Below are 14225 nucleotides of genomic sequence, written 5' to 3' on the forward strand. Positions count from 1 at the left end.
TCCCTTACAGCATTCTACTTCTCCGGGCCTTCCGTTTCCTTCTTCGGAGTTTTCATTGCTCTGACGCTGTGGAGAATGTTTAGGTCTTCCTGTGAAAGTTGAGTTTCCACACCCCTCTACCCCTTCCTGCCCTTGAAACTTCTAGAAGGCAGTGTGCCCCTGAGGACTGAGCAGACCAGAGTCCCATGTCTAACCCTGGACCTGGGACACCCATGATGGTGGCATGATTCTCTCGGGGACCCGTCTGGGATGCAGGCTGGTGTTCACATGGGATCAATTTGAAATGATGCTGAGAACGATCAGTGTGGGTAGGAAGGGCTACATCGTCATGTGGATGAGCATCCATTCACGGTCAAGACCAAAGGGCTTCCCCCGTTCTTCCAGCAGCTGGGAAGGTGCCGGAGAGCTGACGTGCCCACCTGTGAGTGGCCAGAGCTTCACCCAATGAATGCAGTGGGGGACACTTGGAAGCGAATAGACCAGCATCCCTCGGAAAGAAAAGATTTGATCAGTGGGCCCCAGTGCCGGGGCGTGGTACAGCGGGCTCCTGGCCAAAGCCCCCTCACCAGAACGCCAGCTTGGAAGGTAAAGGCTGCGGACAGGTGGGAAAAAGAGGGAAAGCCATTTTAAGTTGGGCAGATGGGTTGAGGCATGTAACAGGATTGCTATTCTCCCTGATGGGGGGGAGGCCACTTTTCAGTAGAAGAAAATTCCCCTCGTGAGAGAGTAGCCTGTCTAGACAGTGGGGTGGACCTGTGTTAGCTCAATGCACGTATTTGACCTACGAGGGCGGCAATTTCATACCTCAAGTGAGTATTCGAAAGAGTTGGGTTTTGTTTTGTTTTTTTTTCTTTTGAGGGAACTTGAAGGCTTTCATTCCTTGGGGTCATCAAGGAGTCTTTGTCGTTAAGAAGTTACCTTGGGGTGAGGGCTCCCCGCCTGGCCCTACCTGTCCTTCTTCCAGTTCATTCCTTCCCCGACCTGAGGAGACTCTCCCCCTCCCCCTTCCACCCTTCCCCTCCCTTCCCCTCCCCTTCCTCACCTCTCCTCCATCTTCTTACCTTCCCCCTCCCCCTTCCTTCCCCTCCCCCTTCCTCTCCCTTCCCCCCTTCTTCTCCTTTCCCTGCCCTGCCCTTCTCCTTCCTCCCCTCCCCCTCCCTCCTCCTCTTTCACCTCCCCTCCCTCCTTCCTATCCCCTTCCCTCTCCTCTCCTGTCCCCCCCCCCCCGTCCCGCTGTCCTGAGCAGGAGCCCCAGGGGCTCTCTGCTCCAGGTGTGTCTGCCGAAGCACCCAGTGTCACAGTGCAGAGTCCCCTCCCCGCCCAGTAAGCAGTGAGGACGCCCTCACTGGAAGGTGGTGGGAAGCCAGACCCAGATTCTACACTGAGGCCTCTTCTTTTTTTTTTTTTTTTAATATTTATTATTTATTTTTGAGAGACAGAGCACGGCAGGGGAGGGGCAGAGACAGAGGGAGACACAGACTCTGAAACAGGCCCCAGGCTCCGAGCTGCCAGCACAGAGCCCGACGCGGGGCTCGAACCTGCGAACTGTGAGATGGTGACCTGAGCTGAAGTGGGGCGCTTCACCGGCTGCCCCCGCCAGGCGCCCCTGCCCTGAGGCTTCTCAGGCTCTGTGGTGCCCGAGCACGTGGACCAGCAGGGAAGGAGGAAGCCCGTGGCAGCACAGTCCCAGCGAACCCCGACCTCGCCTTTGCTGTGGGACTGGAAGTGCCTGGTGTGCACTGGGCTGTAGAGAGGAAGGAGACAGGGTGTACAGGAAAATCCTGGCCAGTGGCCAGCGGAGCGGGAGACTAGTCACCTCTGCCACTGCCCGTTCTTTTATGGGGACATCCTGAGGCACTGGGGGGAGAAGTGCAAAGAAAAGCAAGTGTTCAGAAACAAAGTTTCGTGCTCAGAATTGCTGAGAATATTCTAGCCACGGTCTCTGGGGAGGGTGTACGGGAGGTGCTACCAGGATGTGGCGTGGTCCTCACGGGCTTAGCCCACAGCACCTCCTGCAGCCTCTGAGGCTGAGGACATCCCTCCCCTACCTCTGGGCTCACTCCCTCCAACCTCGAGGTGCAGCCCACCGTGGGGGTCCGCCGGGCCCCTGCATTCTGAGCTCTGGATGGGCCTGAACCCCCCCCCCCCCCACTTCAGAGCCCTGGCCAGGTGGGTAGCAGGACTTCGTACTTGTCAGGGCCACTCCCTGAGGGAGCCCAGCCGGCAAGCCCCTGACGCCCTCCACGGAGACCCCCACCGCCCCTTGCTCGTCTGGTCTGGAGGGGAGTCCTGGCCGCTAGCATCTCCCCCTGTGGTCCCAGGACAGATGGGTGGGGGGCAGGGCATTCACACTGGGGGAGCAAGGCCATCGTGCCCTTGGGAACAGTGTCAAGGTCAAGGCTAAATGACTTGCCCGCTGCCCGGGGTTTGTAGGAGGCTAGTGAACCGACACTCCCCCGTGCGGCTGGGAGGCCCTCCGTTGCCTTCTCTGGGTTTGTTCCCGGAACCCGCCAGAGTGGGGCTGGAGGACAGGCGCCCGCGGGAAAGGTGGAAAAGCCCAGGCCCCACCCAGACACTCAGCCACCTGTCGGTGGCACTTCCGGGCCACAAGGTGCAGCAGCTCGATCTCACCTCTCTCCCCCGTGGCTGCTGCGGGGCACGTGTAGAGCATGGACTGTCTGTGGGGAGAGCTCGGCGTCCGGCCCTGGCCGTGCGCTAGGAGCCGCCCAGCCTTTGTGGAGCCCCTCCCCCAGCCTGGGCGGGGGTCCCCCACCTGGGATGGCGCATGCCTGTCCCCTGCGTACCTGGTCTGACCGATGGGGCTGCAGGAAGGCTCCACAGGACAGCTGCTCAGTGGGGTCCCTGGGGAGGGCTCGAAGGTGGCCCGGGGGGTGGCCGTGCCTGGTCTCTAAGCTGCTCCAGAGCCCGCCCTCTGGAAGTCCCTGGAAGGCAGGTCAGGCTCCCTGCCAGCTCTGCACATCGGTGTGCTTCCTGCTCCGTCTCCAGCCACTCTGGGGGCTAAACTGCCCGCTCTGGTCCCTCTCCGGCCACGACTCGCATGTCTCCCGGTCGTCTGCCACTGAGGTCTCGGTGCATTGACCTGATCGGAAGACAACATCACAGTCTTACATCCGTGTGAACCTTTTGGCTTCTGACACACCTGTCTGTGTCTTCTCCTCCCGCACAGCCCCTGGCTCATACTTGGGGGCACACGTGTCTGCATCTGTCCTAGGATGACACACTTTTGGCCTTGGGCCCTCCGCTCTGACACCTGATCTTCACTGACTCTTACCTAGAATGGAAACCAGAACTTCCACAGGGCTGGGCTCCTCTGCCATTGCCAAGTCTGGCCCATGGCATGAAGTGCAGGGAAGAACGCTTCCAGTCAAGAGTCATGTCCGGACTCCAGCCAGCTGAGGTCAGCGGGCAGAGCAGTGCTCCCTCGGCAACCCTGTCCCCGCATCTAGGTGACTTACGGGACCCTGGGGTGGGTACTGCCTGCCTTGAGGTCTGAGGGTCCCGAGGTCAGCAGCCCTGGCCATGCCCCGGGGCCGCGGACCGTGTGACCATTGCTGAGTCAGAGCCCGGGACGGGCTGTTTTCTTCCGGCCCTGGAAGGATCCAGGCGTCTCCCAGCCTTCATGTGCCCTCACTTCTCTGGGGTGGCCCACAGATGTCCTCCGGCTTCTAAGGGTGATCCACCCCCCCTTCCTTCCCACCTCTCTGCCCTGGGAACCTCAGGGACTCAACAAAGACACATAATTTCACATTGGCATGTGGGCTGGTGAGTCACAGTCAAGGCTGCACAAATAACCCTTTGCTCCTGGTCAAGGACCCCCAAAGCCCACATAAAGCGGAGAGAAATGGCTCGTGTTTCTTCTCTATTTCCTCTGAAGACAACTAGAAATTTCTTGCTTACTGAAGACACTGAGAACAGGAGCTAAAGGAACATGTGTTAATGTCATTTTTATTCACTGAGAAATCCTATAACTGAAGAGAAGAAAGATGACCTGGGAATATGAGAATCAGAAAGAGGGGAGTAGGGGCGCCTGGGGGCTCAGTCGGTTAAGCGTCCGACTTCGGCTCGGGTCATGATCTTGCAGTTCATGGGTTCGAGCCCCGCATCGGGCTCTGTGCTGAGCCTGGAGCCTGTTTCGGATTCTGTGTCCCCCTCTCTCTCTGCCCCTCCCCTGCTCACGCTGTCTCTCTCTTTGTCTCTCTCAGAAACAGATAAAACATTAAAATTTTTTAAATAAAATATATTAAAAAAAAAAAGAATGAGGGGAATGTCTATGTGGTCTTGAACTGTTGGCAGCGTAAATTGCTTCTGGTCCAGCTGGGGGGGCGGGGGGAGGACGGTACCGAGCGCATCGCCACCCCAGTGGTAGACACGGCCCTGGTTGAGTGGGGACCCTCCTTTACAAGCGCTGAGGCCACCTCAGCATTCAGACTTTATGTGGTGCGGGAGGAGGTCACCTAGAATACGTAAGGGGTCCAGACAACCTTTTCTCCTGATGATGAAATGTCTCAGCACGGTCTGCCCGTCGGACTCAGTTAAGCCCGGAAACACCCAACCCTTCACTTGTCGCTTGGACCAGAATCTAGAGTGTCGGCCATAGCTGATGAATTAGGTTAACTGACTTCATTCCCATCTCCTGGTGAGTGTGGTCCACCCTGAGGGCTTTGCCTTACGGGCAGAAAAGGTGACACCTTGGGTTATCTGGGACCGTGGAGAAATCAGAAATTGGTGGGACTCAGAGCCCAGCAGGTTGAGGCATCTGGGGGAGCCGGGGAGGCAGGGGGTCAGGAGGGAGGGAAGCATCCTACATCCAGAGAATGTAGGTTGTAATTTTGCCTAAGAGGAGACCCCTGCTCAGTGCCTTTCTGGAAATCATCTGGAAAGGTCATAAACTCAAAAGGTGTTAAAATCAAGATTCTCAGTCTGGTGTTATAGATACGTTACTTTGTAAACTTGGTAAGTTGGCTAAAACCTTACATTTCCTAGTGTGCAGTTGTTGACACTTAAAAAAACACATCGACTTTCTTAAGATTCCAAGGTGTTCCATCATAAGACAAACACACTTAACTCTGTGATACCTCCTCTGATTTCCCACTAACCTGGAGTTGGATGGCTTTTTGGTGCTTTTTAATTGTTTGTGTGTTTTTATCTTTAAATAAAAAACAAAACAAAACAATGTGACATCTTGACAGGTGGGAGAGACCGAGAAGAAACTTGTGAGGTATGAAAGAAAGACACAATATAAAATATCAATAACTATCCCAGAAACAATTAAAAAAGATTTTTAAAAAATGATTCCTGAAATGTTTAAGTATACAGAAACTTACGAAATATTAAAGGTAAATTTAAGTGTGAATTCCTCTCCTGGGCCATCATTTCTTACCAGAAGGGACTGGTAATAATTTCTTACCAGAGAGGTAGGAATCTGTTTTTAAAAGTTACATTAGGGGGCACCTGGGTGGCTTAGTCGGTTGAGCGTCCGACTTTTGCTTAGGTCATGATCTCGCGGTTCGTGGGTTCGAGCCCCGTGTCGGGCTCTGTGCTGACGGCCAGCTCGGAGCCTGGAGCCTGTTTCAGTCTGTGACTCCCTCTCTCTCTGACCCTCCCCTGCTCACGCTGTCTCTCTCTCTCTCCTAGAAATAAATAAAACATTTTTTAAAAAGTTACATTAGGCTACTTTATGTAGATAAAATATCAGCTGGGTACCAGTCAGGATCAGGACCTGGAGAGAAAAGGGAAGGTGTTTTCTATGGCTCCTTCTCAAAGTTGGAGGGTAGGTTTGCATAGAATCTATGTGGGTGTTAAAGACCTGAAGTTCCAACCTGCTAAAGATTAATGCTTTAAGGGGCGCCGGAGGGGCTCAGTTGGTTAAGCATACTACTTCGGCTCAGGTCATGATCTCGTGGTTCATAGGTTCGAGTCCTGCTTCAGGCTCTGTGCTGACAGCTCAGAGCCTGGAGCTGCTTCGGATTCTGTGTCTCCCTCTCTCTCTGCCCCTCCCTCACTTGTGCTCTGTCTCTCAAAAATAAATAAATGGAAAAAATTTAAAAAAAAATCAGCTTCTGGATTTGGTGACAATGACCCATTTGTATCTGACCCCGTAAGCACGTGCAGATTCCCGGCACAGGGGACAGAGGACAACTGGGGTTTCATTAGCTCCTCATTTGCTTATATGGCCTCAGGTGCTTGGGTCAAGGTTAACCAAGGATACCACACGTCTCTTGTCCATGATCCACACAGAAGGACGGACGTTAGAGGTGATGCTGGCCTGACTCCCTCAGACATGGAGGTTTGAGGGGCACATCTTATGGGGACACTTATGTCAGACCACTCATGGGGGCACATCTCTCCTTCTGGGCTGTTGACAGGGGCCGGCCTCCCCCTTCACCTGACCGTGTGGCAGGCCTGCAGGGTGACAGCGACACGGGCCAGCATGGCTTCCTCACATCACGTGTGCAGGCTTATGCACAGACGTCCATCTGAAGCTTGGGAAAGGACCAGAGGCGCTGGCCTTTGCACGCATCCTGGATGACAGCCTTACTCACCGTTACCGTGCACGATTGTCAGTGTTTTGCCTGTGTCTGCGGTGTTTAGGTGACAAGACTCCCACTCGAGGGAAGGGTGGGTGGCAGGGTGACAGTCTGTCTGGAGCCCAGCTTGGAGCTGGAGGAAACTTTGCAGACAATTCCCCAAAACACTTACTACCAAAAACAGCAGAAACAATAAGATAAAGTGGCGATTCAATTGTCACGATCCCCTAAGAAGTTTTGCCCGTCTGGTTAGAAAAAGCATTTCTGACCCACAAAATACTCACCAGTTTCCCAGCTGCGTGCAAGATTCCAGGTCTCAACCCACAGTCTCTGAAGCAAGCTTTCTAGAAAATTTGGGGATGACCTGGAGTTTCAGCTTATTACCACTTCCGCGGGAAGCAGTCCCTCCATTTAGATGGTCACGGGTCCTCTGTCTGTGCAGTTTCTTCCACGAGTGTTCTCACCCGGATGCGGCTGGGATGGTCCTTCTCGGGCACTGTCGCCCTCCAGCCCTGGGATGAAGAGTGGGGGTTTCCGCCTGCCCCCGCAGAGAGGACGCAGCACCCACACGCGTCACAGAGAGGTGGCCTTTCTTTGTCACGTAGCCCCTGCTGTGAGAGGGAATCGGCCTGCCTGCAAAGGCGGTTGGAGGAAACAGAACAGTGTCCCGGGCAGGAGACAGGGCCTCTTCAGCAGACGGGCCGCACAGCCTGTCCTGGCTCTGGTCACGACCCCGATGGGGGGGCGGGCCTTGCTCTGCCCACGCGGAGGAGGCGGCCTGCTCTGCGAGCCCGGCGCTGATATCTGGTGTCGCGCTTCAAGGAGCCTGCTCCTGACGGTGTCCTGTCCCTGGGGACAGCAGGAGCCCTTCCTAGCAGATCATCACGGAAGAGCCTGCGAGTGTTTTCAGCAGGACAATGGAGTCCGGGAGGCTGAAACCCATGAGCCCCGATTCCCGGGCATCATTTCACTGAGAGCGACAATACAGAGAATAAACCCCGCGCTCTGCACTTGGTGTCACAGCGTGATTGCATGTCTGGCTGAATCCCTAACCCGTTCGGTTACTGGGGCCTTGACTATCCAGCAGGGGTGCCTGGGGCCGCTCCACGGGGCGGGGGGGGGGGGGGGGGGGGGCAGTGACATCAGGGGACCAGAGCCGCTTGTGGGTGGGCTCTTGACAAGCGGCCACAGAGCTTCCCTGGGGACTGTCTCATCCACAGGGACACTGGGGATGTCCCAGCATCCTGGGAAGGGGGTTAGGGCAGCTTCTCGCCCTCGGCGCTCCCTCACCTGGACCAGCACTAGCACGGTTAAAACCCAGCGGAGGCAGGACCCGGCCTCTGAGCTCTTGTGCCCGTATTTCAGCCGCTGACTTGACTTCAGCCGTTTGCCTCCTGGCAGAGGGAACGCTTTGTTCTTCCTCGAAGCTGTGTCACTGTTACAAAGTAGAGATGTTGGCCAGAGGGGGCTGGACTCCTCACCCAGGAATGGAAAGCTGACCTAGTGTTTTGGGCAAAGTGAGCCCAGGGAGGCGTGTAGACACGTCTACACCAGCGGGTCTGGTTCCCGGGCGTGGAGGCTCAGCTCAGCCTTAGACCCTCGCGCTCAAAGACAACAGCTCTAACGAAGGGACCAAACTGCGTTCAGACGTTCATACTGCAGCCTTTCCTGTGTGTGCCGCCTTGTGCACTCTAGCCCGGGATTTCCAACTCTGTCCAACGGCAGTATTGACCTCTAGTCAGAGTTAACGTGGGATGTGTATCTGTACTATAAATGTGCGCGGACACTTAGGATATATACTTATATATTTTTACCTGAGTTTCACATTGCTTGACCTTCCTTAATTTCTGTCTCCAGGTCCCCAGATGACATTTATTTTTCAGCGCTAGCTTGTGGTCGCGTTGGTATGGATGATTTTCATGCCCTAGACTGAAATGCTTCTGGGCAGGGTTGCCGGCGGCTTATACTGCACACGGGCCACAGAGTCCAGTCTGCCGTAGCGGGTGTGCAGGGGGTTAAAGATTCCGGCTGCCTCTAGTTACAATGTTTCCAGCCAAGGAGTGTGTGCGAGAGAACAAAGTTCTCCAGACAGAATGATCTCTCGCCAGGTCTCCGCCTCCTGAACGCCCCTCCATCCTTTCTCTCTGGTGTGGGCAGCCGGGGGGACTCACCGAGGGTCCCCACTGGAGGGTTCCTTGTGTTCTTCCTAGACTTCAGTCCTTAGGGCGGGAGTGAATGGACAGTTTTGCTAATTAATCTTTAAAATGCATTGCAAAGAAAATAGACTTAAAGCCAGCTATCAAAGTAAGTGACATGGGGTAGCTCAGTTGGTTAAACTTAGTCGTTAGGCATCCGACTTGGGCTCAGGTCATGATCTCACGGTTGGTGGGCTCCAGCCCCGTGTCAGGCTTGCTGACAGCTCAGAGTCTGGAGCTGCTTCGCACTCTCTCTCTCTCTCTCAAAAATAAATAAACATTAAAAAAATAGTGATGTGCATTTAATAACAACATCATCTCAAGGTCATTGGTTTAGTCATGGTTGCTGTTTGGGGGAAGCCGCGAGGACCCGGTCCTCTGGGTCAGACCCCAGGGAGGGTCCGGTGTCCCCACGCAGGTCCTGTGTAGACCAGATGGCGGGGAGAGGCGAGATGGGGCGGAGGAGACGCAGGGGGCCTGGGGGGGATGGGGGAGACGTGGGGGACTGGGGGACCCCGGAGGACTGTGGGCGGCAGACGCGGGCGGACTCGAGGGGTGCGGGAGACTACGGGCCGCGGCTCTGTGGTCTGTGCGCGTGTCCCGACGCAGACAGGTGGAGCCCGGTGCCCGCGGCCAGGCGGGAGGGGCGCCCCCTTGCCCAGCGTCCGTGGGCCTGGCCGGTCAGAGTCAGGGTGCGCCCGCCCCCGCCCTGCGCCGCCACTGTGAGGGGTGCGGTCCCCTGGCACCTGCCCGGGCTGCTCGCGCCTTGGTCACCCCACCTGCTGGCCACCTCCCGGCCGCCGGGCCCCACTCCTGCGTCTTCCCTCCCCCGCTGCCCCCGGGCCCCCTCAGCTCGCCCGCAGTGCGCCCTCCCTCCGTGCCCTCCCCAGGGCCCCCTCCGTGCCTCCCCCGCCCGCCGTCCCCTCCAGGGCCCCAGGCAGTGGGGTGCACTCTCTGTGGGGTCCCCGTGTCCCGGGAGGCGCCAGGGGCACCCTGTGTGTGACCCGTGGTGGGGGTCCCACAGGCGGGGGGGGGGACAGAGGGGCAGGCTCCCCTCCTGCACCCGCAGGCGGTACCGGGAGTCCGCAGCCGGGTGTGGTCTTTGGAGGGAAAATCGAAGGTGGGGGCGTTTTCTCGGCTCCAGAGTAAGACGCACAGGCTGGGGAAGGGGCGGAGACCTGGAAACCGGTCCTGTGTCCTGGAGGTGTGTGGGTTCATCTCTGGGGAGCGTGAGAATCCTTTTTTTTTTTTTTTTTTGGAAATTGTGTTACTGATCAAAATTATACTATTTTTATTTTCTGAGCACAAAAGGAATTTCTTGAAATTAATTTTTGCGGCAAGATCCAGTAAGAAAACTGCGAAGACAGATGCGGAGTGATGGAAGGTGGGGGTGGTTAGTGCCTCTGGCCCTTTGGGTTTGAGGTTTGACCTCGGGGTTGGGGTGTGAGCGCGGGTGTCCTTGACGGTGCGGCCCCTCCCAGCCCTGGCGGGGCCGGGGGTGCCCAGGCAGCGGGGGCGCAGCCGGGTGGGAGCCGGCGTCCTGCCCTCGGCGAGCTGCAGGCTGGCCAGCAGGAGGGGTGCCCAGGGGCGGGTCTGCGGTCACCCTCCTCTGCCAACGGGCCCCAGGCCAGCCTCTCGGGCAGTGTGTTTGCTGCTCTGGACTCTGCGGCCGCCGTGGCCCGGGGAGCCCCCCCCCCGCCCCCGGGACCGCTGAAACGGGGTGTAAGGGATGGGCCCCCGGCCTCGGGTTTCCTCCCTCAAATGTCAAGGAACCACACGCGGCTGGACCGATTTCAGTTGATCTAAATCGGGGCTTGGGGACCACACAGCTCGAGGCCCGCTTGCGTGAGTGATGACTTATACCCTCAAATCACTTGGTCTTTTCCTGTGTGACTAAAAGCTACTTGGCCCTGAGGGATGAGAATGAGCCACTGGGCCACCGCACAGCTCGGGTTTCTTGTCGCTGTTGGAGGGCGGTGGTGGCTGAGAGCTTCCGGGGGGCAATAACCAGGAGTTCCGGTCGCCCCAACACTGTGGATGGGGGCCCTCCCCGGAGGGAGGTGACAGGCCAGCCACCTCAGGTTAGGTCCCTTTGAGCTGGTGACATCAACAAACCAAACTTAAATGTAGGATTTAAGTCAGGTGATCAAGTAGGAGTTTGGCACCCGCCTGGCACCCAGGGCGTGGGCACTGTGGGCGCCTCCTCTTCCCCCTACAGCAGCCACAGCCAGAGGGTCACGTGGTGCCTTCGAACGTGGCACTGCTAGCATGTGCGACGCAATGGCAGGAAGCCAGAGCTGCCCTAAGTCAGCCGCCCAGTGCCCTGTCCCCGCGGTGGGCATGAACCCAGAAGGACCCAGACTGAGGAAGCGTGTGGAGGTGAGCAGCCTGGCCAGGGGCTGAGAGCACAGGGCATAGGTTTCTCTCTGTCCTCGCCACAGCTCTCCAGCCAGGAATGCTCTTCTCGCCAGCTGGCCCGACCCGTTTCCCGAACCGTAAGCAACGTGAAGGGGAGGGTCTGTCTGATCCATCCACTCCGTCACCAATGGAGGCCCTGGGCTCTGCTCTGGGAGCACATTTGACCTTGGGCTGAGGTGCAGCAATACACGAATGTGATAAAGCTCAGCTTCCCGGAGCTCACGGCATGGGAGTCCAGCAGTAAAACACAGAACAAGCACCTATAATGTAGTGTCAGTGTTCGTAGGTGTTACGAAAAAAAAAAAAAGAAAAGAAAATCCAAGCATAAGGTCCAGTGAGGGACAAGGTGGGTGTGTGTGGTGGGGCGGTTCGTGTGCAGCGTTCTGGGCAGGATGGAAGGAAGGTCCTCTCTCTGGGGGTGACATTTGGACAGGGATCTGAAGAAGTGACTGCACAAGCCACGTGACCATCTGGAGGAACAGCATTCCAGGCCGAAGGAATGGCAAATGCAAAGGCTGTGAGCCGGGGCAAGGGGTTGGCTGTGTCAGGTGGGGGTGGGGGTCTGGGGATGGTGAATGGCTTGTAGGGCAGGTGCAGAGAGAGCGGTGAGTCCCCAGTAGTGGGCTGGGCTGGGCTCGTAGGACTCAGTGCAAGCTGCCCAGATTTGAGCCATGATAAGTGTTTTCAGGGGCGTCTGGTGGCTCAGTCGGTTAAGCATCTGACTCTTGATTTCAGCTTAGGTCATGACCTCATGGTTCGTGGGACTGAACCCCACATCGGGCTCTGAGCTGACAGTGCAGATATAGACACTACTTCTTGGGATTTTCTTTCTTTCTCTCTCTCTCTTTCTTTCTCTCAGAAATAAACATTTTTTAAAAAGAGGGTTCCATTTGTCCAGAAGTGTGCATGTTCCTCAGTACAGAGAATCCAGACACGCAGCCACGTGCCCGCTGGTAGCTACCTGAGTACCTGAGAGCTGGTGTGGGGCTACTTTTCCTTCCTATCAAGTGAAAGAGTTGAAGCATAAAAACATGAAGGGCCTTAGTCTCTCTGTCCGTGGCTCCCCCACTTCCGTGAGACTGGCAGACCAGCCCAGAGCCTCCAGGGTTCCAAGAACATCCACAGAAAAAAGGCTAATTGAAAGAAGCGTCTGCATAAAGTCAGAGAGCCACTCTGTGGCTCAAGAGATTTAAGATAAGTACTTTAAATATAATGATCACCTTTTGACTATATTCAACATTGTTCAAAAAATTCAGTGGGTGAAAATGAAACAAAAAAAAAAAATTTCTTTGCGAGAAGCAAGACGGTAGATTGCCCTGAAAAATATCAAGATTAAAGCTGCCACAGATCATCTTCCAAGAAATACCCAAATCCTATCAACCACTTCGTGAGGTTGACATGTTAGCAAAGGTTTCTGAACCAGGCTGCTACTTGAATATACAAATAAGGCTTCATTCTTTGCTGTGAGCTGAAGATTCAGGTCAAGTGGCTCACATCAGGTCAGTATTCATAACGGAGATAAACAAGCCTTCAGAAGATCTGGATGAGGATGATGGTGAGGAAAACAGGCTGTTTGCAGGATGTGTTTTTAAGGGTTGTGTGTATGAATTATATAACAATTATATCATCTTTGCCAAAGCAAAGCTTCCTAAATACATAGTATCCCAATCAAAACCTCATTTGGTCATACCATTTGAGATTTTGAGATTCCATTTTTTTGTTGTGAACAATACTTTTGTTTGTTTTTTGCTTCATCTTTTACCAAATTTAAGTTTGTGACCCCACCCCCACGCCCCAGGGAAAGACTCAGACTTTCTAAAAGTGACCAAAAGAGTAAATAACTTTCTAAGGATCACAAAACATTTAAGTGGTAGAACCACAGACTTAACGTAGGCATCTCAGAATTCAAATCCCACGGGGCTTTTAAACTAAGCAACTGAATGAAAAAAAAATTGTGCAGCACTTAAAAGGATCGCCATGCATGAGTCCGAACATATTGGAAGGCATACATCTCTTTTAAAGCGTAAATATTAAAGTTTGGAAGCTTCAGATTAACAGGGAAAGTTTTTGCCAGATTCGGAAACTTCGAACTCAGAACACTGTCAGGTTTGCTGAAGCCTGGAGTTGACCTTCTAGAGGTCATTTTGCAGCGTGGCTGCCAGTTCCAGTGTCCCCGGCAGCCTTCAGCTCGAGAATGTCATTGTTTCTCATTCCGAGGCAGAGAGACCACCCAGCAACTCACAAAAGTCACTCATCTGACTGAATCTTTAGACTCTGTCGAAAAAAAGCCCACGAATTACAGGCAAGCGAAAACACGTTAGCGTGATTTCAACTTGTCTCCTACATTTAAATAATGCCATCTTCCATGTTCTGCAGCATCATAATTATCAGTAATTAAAATATTAAATGCTTTATCACTGAAATGGCTTCCTTTTTTATTTTTAGTTTTTTTATTATTATTATTATTTTTTACCAATGCTGTCAAGAGAATGACTGCTCACTTTTGCTCTGAACAGGGCAAAGGGAAGGACAGGGCATACTCAGAAGAGGCGTGTAGGGAAGCAGAATGTGAGGGCAGAGCCGTGAGGGGCTAACTCAACACCATCCAAGCACCACGAGCCTAGGTCATGAATGTGGCTCAGGACCTGCTGTTACAATCTGCATCCTTCCTCTCGGTCCTAGGAGTTGTCTGAGCAGATAACACGTGCTCCACAGCACTGACCATGAACCACCACCTGCCCGGTCCCAGCCCTGACCCCCTGCATCTTCATTCCTCTGTCCAGGGTCAGCATTCCTAAGGGAGAGTGAGACGGAGGGGAAAATGTGCTCTGAATTTGGAAGACAGATTAAAAAATCAAGCCGTCCGAATCCACAGCAATATTTATTGAGCACTTACTCTCTGCCAGGGTCTCTTCTGGAAGTCTCCACGGAATGTATGACGCTTTGCACCACGCCAGACGCCCCGTTCAGGATGCGTAAAACCGAGCTTTCGCTTTATTTTTTTGAGAACACATTGGTAAACAGGGCAATGACCTTGCCCGGGATTTGGTGGTTTGTTTGTTAT

The 14225-nt window shown here is 54.6% G+C and overlaps 1 long non-coding RNA gene across 2 annotated transcripts; it reads right to left on the reverse strand.

The window, feature by feature from the left end:
• Positions 1-1566: 1566 nt before the first annotated feature.
• LOC120240707 lies at positions 1567-7244 on the reverse strand. Of its 2 annotated transcripts, none has more exons than XR_005530700.1 (3): positions 6833-7244; positions 2805-3100; positions 1567-1744 (listed from the first exon to the last, which is right to left on the reverse strand). It is a non-coding gene; the product is annotated as an uncharacterized LOC120240707 (long non-coding RNA). The 2 variants fall into 2 exon arrangements; XR_005530701.1 differs by lacking the exon at positions 6833-7244 and adding an exon at positions 3293-3928.
• Between the last annotated feature and the right edge of the window lie 6981 nt (positions 7245-14225).

Source organism: Hyaena hyaena, unplaced genomic scaffold (genome assembly GCF_003009895.1).
Source record: "Hyaena hyaena isolate Hyena2069 unplaced genomic scaffold, ASM300989v1 scaffold_258, whole genome shotgun sequence".
Lineage (NCBI taxonomy): Eukaryota > Metazoa > Chordata > Mammalia > Carnivora > Hyaenidae > Hyaena > Hyaena hyaena.